Raw genomic sequence first — 8,098 nt, forward strand, 5'->3', positions numbered from 1 at the left:
AAATAACAAGATTCTACCTCTCATACTTAAAAGCATTCAAATAGAAATGATCATGAAATGGATGGTAAAACATAACATGGTACATATGAAACAGAAAGAAGAAAAAATTGCTAAACTCACACCGCATGAGTCTCCTGAATCAGAGCTGTATCATTTCATTAATTCTCTGCTAAAACTGTACAGTGAAGCGCTGATTTCTTCCCCGCTACTTCCAGAAATTCCAACCCTTACAAAATGATTTTTCATACAATAAATAACTCTACCCTCAGGAAATGGATCGACCCAAAATAGGGGATTGTTTAATCATTACTAACTGAAGATGAAAAGCCAACCATCGCTAAAGGAGCAGCGTTACATTTTTTACTCTATTCTATTGATGACCACTGGGAAGGCGAAAACTGTAGCTGTAACTCCCTTTAATTCGCAACTGAAAACAAAAGTAGACCGCGTAGCTTATTTCACTGCATACGGTTGATGTTCTTCGTTTTAGATTTAGGCGTTTCGATCTTCGACCGTTCATTTCCTTTTTGTCGTTTGAATAAAAACTGTCAGTTTGAAACCTTTAGGCTCCGGCACACAAAAGCATCTTGTTAATACGGGGAACATGGAACACTTGATTTCTTTGTAACTGCAGCTGTGCCGATTGGTTTGTCAAGTCACGACCATCCTGAGAAAAGTATTTTCATAGCTGTAGACTGTGATTCTTCAGCTTCCATCTGTATAAATTCAGCAATACTGAGAATAAGTCGATTCTCAAAATCATTATCATCTTTCGGGATATCTTTATACCCATACCTCACAATACATCTGTACATATGGTATACTTTTGGGCCAATGTGACCAATAAGATAACGTTCTTCAGCAGGGACAAATGGAACAGGAACTGATTTGATGCACACAAACACAAGTACTCGATGAAATGCAGGAAGATTTGTGACAAAATGTGAGAATATAGCAGGAACCCCTGTGACCAATTCGGTATAGATTAATCCAATACCAGGAACCCGCACAATTCCAAGGCTTGGTCCAAGTGTGAGAATCCATTTCATAGAAACCTTGTTTTGTAAGTCAAACATGTATTTTCTCCATGTACCATAATGCCATACATACATGACAACCATAAATATTGCTGCCAAAGCAAGAGGAGCCCAGCCTCCCTATGGCACCTTCATAACAGAGGCTGAGAGGTAGGATCCTTCAATCCATCCAAAGAAGAGAAGAAAAGCAATAGCCCATACAAAATTCTTTCGCCATACAATGATTATAACAAGTGACATAAGGCATGTTGTCACAAACATAATAGTGATAGCAGCAATGCCATAAGCATTCCCAATTAAGGTGGTATCCCTGAATCCTACAGTGATGGCAAGGCATAGAACCAAGAGAATCCAATTTATTTCTGGTATGTAAATTCGACCACAGATATGCCTCGAAGTGTGGACTATCTTGATACGTGGAAAACAACCCAAAGCATGGCATTGCTTGATGATTGAAAAGGTCGCTGAAATAACAGCCTGGCTTCCAACAATAGTAGCAAGGGTGGCCACTACAAACACAGGCCAAAAAACACGCTCAGGTATTGAATCGTAGAAAGTTTTGTCAACAGAATGAAAATTTTTCGAAAGAAAGGTGGCTTGTCCCATGTAAGAGAGTATCAGACATGGATAGACAACTCCTGCAAAGGCAATCCAGATGGAAAAAGGAGTGAAGTGTCCAAGATCTGCAAACATCGCCTCTGTACCTGTAATACATAGGAGTATCCCTCCGAGAGAAATCCATTTATCTTTACCATTATTCCAAAAAAACTTGTATGCATAATAAGGAGAGAGGGCACGTAATATACTAGGATTCCAATAAACAACATTGTATATGCCAACTGCGCAGATGCAGAATAGCCAAGCAATCACAATAGGTGCAAATGTAAAGGCCACCCTATGAGTGCCAAAATGTTGCAGAGCAAAAAGGCCAATCAATATAATGCAGGCAAGAACCACCACCACACTATCAGGAAGCTTTGAAGTGTGTACTTGAAGTCCAGATACTGATGAGAGAACAGATATTGCAGGCGTGAGAACACCATCACCTATTACCATGGAAGTGCCTAGTAAAACCACAACCAGTAAACCTGTGCGCAGTCTTCTATGCTTTTCCAGAAATCTCTTCAAAGGAGAGGTTCCTGTATTCTGAGCTATCTGCCATGTATTATAATATGTAGAAACTTCCTCATCAGCTGCTTGCTGATTTGGAATCAAACTCAACTTCGCATGTCTACAAAGAAGTGAATACAATGCAAATGTTCCCCTTTCACCATTGTCGCTTGCACTCAAAACTATGACAACATACTTAACAACAGGGATTAAGGTCAACATCCAAAAGATTAATGAAAAGACCCCAAAGACTGTATCTTCACTCATATAGTTACCCAACTTTCCATCAAAAGTACTTTTATAGACATATAGTGGGGATGTGCTCAAATCACCATAAACCACCCCAAAGCTTTCGTATGCCAATAGCAAAGTTGATTTGTAGTACATCACCCGAGAAACCTGGAACAAATATATCTGGCTCGATTGATAACCTCTGAAAATGAGGCACCCTTGGACCAATGGACGGGTTGTTGACTCAACATACTGCTCTATATCAACCTCTAACCTGCACTCACGCTGCACCTGTGCAATCCACCGTGCACTATCCTGAAGTTGACGTAATGGCTTCACAAGCTCATTAGTCAAATGTATTTGTTCAGATGATTTATCGTATGGAATGAAACAGCTTGCAAGTGTTGTTGTTTGATGATGATCCAGCTCATTGAATGTGCCATTGAACATCAACTCTATCACAAGAAGTTCATCCCCTGTGTCAATGAGACATGTAGCCCGACCTTTCACTTGCACCACACCATCAGAATCAATGTGTCCAAGTCGCTTAAGCACTCTTGAGCAATTTTTTAACTCTTCCCTAAATTTGTGAAGCTGAGAGTCACGCATTTTCATTCGAAGTTGCTGAGCTGCACTATTTAATTCTGCTTTTCTTTGAAAAGACCTCAACTGGTGTTCATCCTGTTCAGACTTATGACAGGGATGAGCAAGCAACTTTTGCTCCAATGCTTTCAACTTCTGGTAGTGCCTTATCATGTTGAAACTGATGGAAACCATTCAATTTCAAATTGTCCCTCGGCGCGACTCATTAAATTTCAAATAGCTCAACCTGAAGGTACTAACTAACGGTGCGGGTTTTCCCAAGATCATTTCTTTGCAAGTCTTCATGTCCAGCTGTTCATCAATCATAATAATACAAATGCCATGTCCATCTGTCTGGAATAATTTTGTCTTCACGTATCACTGAAATCGCTGGTTTTTGCGGCGATCTCCACAAAGGCAATACTCAGGTGTGCACTCTGTATTTGTCAATAAATTTAGGCATCTTTCTCCACACAGACTCTCTGGATCATCAGGTACATATTTGCAAACAATAATGTCCTCCTCCGTCTGCTTCTTGTGCCCACGATCTGTGATGAACTATTTGATTTTGGAACACTGATGATGATTTTTTCTAGCGTGTTGACCCTGTGCACCGTGCCCCAACCCAACGTGTCGCACAGGCTGGATGCGCCATGCACGACCAAATTTTAATTTATGTATATGGCTCTATGCGTTGCACGCTATGGATGCGCCGCGACCTCCCTTCTATGTGTCGCGCCTGCAATTTCACCAACAATTTCGATTTTCACATTGACTTTTGTTTCCTCCACAATGTGTCGTGACTTCAATGATGTCTTCAACCCACCAATCTTTAGGTACAAGGTGATAATGCTGGCTATGAATTTCATTCAATGTAGGGTTCAATATGCTTCTGAAAGATTTTTGATCTTGCATCATATAAGTTCTTGTATAAGTAAACGACCAACCTACATTTACTGGATCTGTCAATGCTTTCCAAGCTACAGCATCAATGCATCGACCATTAATCTTTAGATTTTCAGACCAGAGCAAGAATGATTTTGTAGTATGCAATGTAATGATAGAACCTTTCTAGCCATTAAGGAGGCTTGAATTGAGAAAGGTATCCAATTTCAATGTTAAGTTTCTTTTCTCTATTCTGTCAATCATTTCAAGATAGTCTGCAGCACAACGTGTAGACACGATGTTCTGGACACTTACAGTGACTATGATCCCACAGCCAAACTTGGCACAAAACTCAAATGCCTCCGCACCTCCTGGAATATCATTAAGGGACACATTGTCATTCATGGATTCATGAGCTTCAGTAGCTAGTTTCTGTAGTCGACCAGACTTTGAAGGCAATGGAAACTTGTGCAACAAGAACTTTGTATCCTTAATTTCCACAACATAGTCAGTAGGCACTTCAACAGAAACTGTCCTGCCAATGCTGCAGAACTTTTGGCACTTTCTCATTTTGAAATGACTCTGTTTTACCTGTCTTTGAATTTTTGGAGTGAATGATGAATCTCGTCTATCTGTTGCAGGGTCGCTGAAGCTGCTGAAGATAATAAGGTGACCAAGGCCTGCATTTGAAATTCTTCATGGCGGAAAACTTTAAAAATACACTTATTACAAACCATTGATTTGACGATTTCCTCTTCAAAACAGAGTTTTGAAGAGGAATCAACTTTGAGCATTATTGATGATGGCAATCTTGAAATGAAAACTTATTGATCCTCCCTCTGGCCTGCTGGCATGATTGGGCACTTTGAAGACACAACTTATGAAACCCTAGACCTATGATTGACATGACTCTTTACCCATTAAAAGATCAAACATTGACTGTCATGGATTTTAATAAACATTGATGAAAAGACCTAAGCCAGCAGGTACAAGACATGAGGGGAATAAATGACAAAGTCCTTCCGTCAGATTATGGCATGCTCCTAAATGGAATGCAGGTGATTGAGAAGAATGGGACACCTGAAAATGAAATGCAAAAAGAGTTTTGATCTCTGACGGAGGACTAACAAGACTGACTCTAACAGATTTCACAAAATAAATATTATTGGATGGTACAAATGATAATACCTCCTTTCTATATATAGGAGTCTAAGGAGTCACAATATAATCATAGCCTACATAATAATAATATTGTAAGGGCACAACAATAACCATAGTGGGCTTCTATGGGGCACAATAATACAATAAGGGGGTTTCACTAATAATAATAAGGGGTTAAACTAGTAGTATAGGTACATAACAGATAGATGAGTATTCGAACTTGCTTCTGTACTCACATTCTTTGTGCCCAAAATTATTGCATTTGAATCATTCTACTTCACTTAGGAAGGGAGAAAAAACATTTTGATCTTTGAGAGAAGAGTTTTGAGATCTAAAATTCTAATATTTATTATATGTATGATTTTCATCTCTTTCAACTTTGATCCTTCTACAGTCAACAAATATATGTCCAAAGATATGACACTTATAACAATGACCATAAAATAAATAGGCATGCCTATTGTTGAAAGTCTTATGAAATTGTGCACGAGAGTACCTTGGCTGTCTAGATGATTGATTTCGTCCCCATTGATGGTATCCGCTTTTCCCTACTTCTCTTTTATCTTCATTGATTATACCTTGATGATTCTTCTCATAGCTCTGTGGTTCTTTGAATCCTATGGACCTAAAGTTGATCTTCTCCACAAAGGATTCTTGTGTATTTGAGTATCCCAGGCCTATTTTCATTCCTGAGGGCCTTTGGCTATTTAGAATATGATCTAGATTCCTCGTGCCTTCTGTAATTTTTTCATTTAAATCCTTCTTCGTCTTTATTCCCTCAAGTTTAGTTCTTAGAGAGACAACCTCTGCTTCAAGACTCTGACAATTCTCTTCCCATTCCTGGATGAAGTCTTGAGGAACCTCTTCCTTTCATTTATCCACTTCTAGTTTAATGTTCAAATGAAAAATATCATCTTTGCAAGTCTTTGAGATCGTTTCCTTCCTTAAATTGAGCATCTCCTGTTTTAATTACTTCTTCTCTTCTTGTATTTTCTCACATGTTTCATATTTTTCTTCTAGTAGAAGAAATAAACTATATTTTCTCTTGAGAGCAGCTTCAATTTTTTCTTTTTGATAATCAAAATCATCATTATCAAAGCTATACATACCTTCTTCAACATGTTTTAGTTGTCCCTTCAGCTACTTATTCTTCTTCCTATGTTTCTTTAACTCATCAAGGCCACTGATGAGTTCCCCTTTAAGGTCCACTACTCCTTTTTTTTCTTCTTCCTCTTCAAAGTCCATAATACTATGTTTCTTGGTGTTTGTTTCAAAATACATATTTATATACTTATATGAGTCATGCACTGAAGAGTTTTCAGTGTATGACTCTAGTGCTAAGGTATCCTCTTTGGAGTAGTGTTGATTAATGGTTGGGATTGATGTCAACCCAAGCAGCGCGAGGGGCTACCCACATCTTTCATGGTAATTTTGACTTGAAAACTCATCCTATTTTGACTCAAGGATATTCCAGATGGATTCTACTAGTTGAGATATTTCCGTTGATATATGTCTCACCCCATATTTCTTCATGGTTTGGGAGTTATTCGTGTTTGAAGTTAGTAACCCTAGTCAGTGGGTTAAAAATCCATGGGATGGTGGCCTAGAACTCATCATTGGTTGTGATCATTGAATAGTCAATAATTAATAATATTTTATGATCCTAAAATCCCTCCAATGCTGACTTGTTGAGGACCATCTCAACTCAAGAAATTTCTATAAATAGTGACCCTCATATCCTCCTCTACCAAACACTTTTCAACAAACTATCTTGTGATATGACCTCTTTAATTTCTAGTCCCTCATGATATTCTAACTTAGGATATATTGTAGGGGGCTTAAGGTTTCATTGAGGTCTAGTTAGGCCACAAAATTATGATGAATTTTGAAGGTCTGTTTTGAAGCAAGCTAAAGCCTTGGATTATAAGATTACACTACTTCAAACTAGTCATCATGGAATTTTCGCTATAACCTTTTTTTTGTGAAGCCTTAGATGATGAAATTAAAATCCATTTGAGAAAAATTTTTGATGAACCATGTGATCTAATTTCATATCTTGGTTCGCTATATTTTTAAATACATGATCTGAGGAAGTTATAGATTTTTGAGGCTCCCAAATTCCATATCAAACAAGTGACCTCGGGAAAATTGTCACACCTTTCTCTCTAAGCATTGGATTCAAATTTTGTAAGTAGTGATAGATATAGGAAAAACTTTAATTTGGTGGATATTGTTTATAGGGCGAAAGGTTGAAAAGGTGACACGTGGAACTTCATACAAGAATAACCAGTCTATAATCAGGTCATCGTGGGAGATTGGGCATAACGCTTCCTTGAAGAATCCAACTCAATTAGACATGTGGGGTTGGAAGGAGGACTTGGAGGGCTTCCACATGATGGAATTTTAGACCTTGTAGATTTGAAATGACATAGATACAATAGATTCAATATCGAGCTCCTAGAAGGCAAGAAAAAGTATGCCTTCAAGGATCATTACAGTAAGGACCACACATCAGCAGTAAGGGTAAGTATGCTATAGAAAGGAAAGATGAAACTTTAGAACAAATAAAACACATAAAATAAGGAAATGCAATTCAAAAGTACCATTAGTTGAAGCATTCACAATAGTACCTTAGCGCCTGGAATTGATCCAAGAAGCAATGTCGAGTCAAGTGTCAGGTCTTGTCAAAAATCCAGTGCTGTAGAAGGGTCATCATTTAAAGAGTAATTATTGTAAAAGATTCAATCTTCCTAGAGTTGAAGAGGAATTTTTGGGAGGTATAGGAGTCACTTTTGGGATGATGTCATGGTTGGTTTGTAGGTCATAGTGTGATTGGGTGTTCAGTCAAGTATAAGAAAATCATTCTAAATCATTCTAAATCATATTGTATCATGGATCATTGACCCTAATATGGGATTCCACACTCTTGTCTCACTTCTAATCATTATAGGGTGGTAGGGAGGTGCTATGTTGGTGCATGAAGTCACCTACAGGTTGGAGCCTATGAAAACTTCAGGGTGGTAGGTTGGTCTAGGATGTTGGGTCATCCATTCAGTTGACTAATGAAGAAACCAAGGTGTTGGGGCACCCTT

General features: G+C 38.3%; 1 pseudogene; it reads right to left on the bottom strand.

The window, feature by feature from the left end:
* Positions 1–689: 689 nt before the first annotated feature.
* LOC149194801 (putative potassium transporter 2 pseudogene) lies at positions 690–3,134 on the bottom strand (annotated as a pseudogene).
* Between the last annotated feature and the right edge of the window lie 4,964 nt (positions 3,135–8,098).

This window comes from Pinus tabuliformis, chromosome 2_2 (assembly GCF_031772625.1).
Source record: "Pinus tabuliformis cultivar Carrire ecotype Pingquan chromosome 2_2, CPIR1, whole genome shotgun sequence".
NCBI lineage: Eukaryota > Viridiplantae > Streptophyta > Pinopsida > Pinales > Pinaceae > Pinus > Pinus tabuliformis.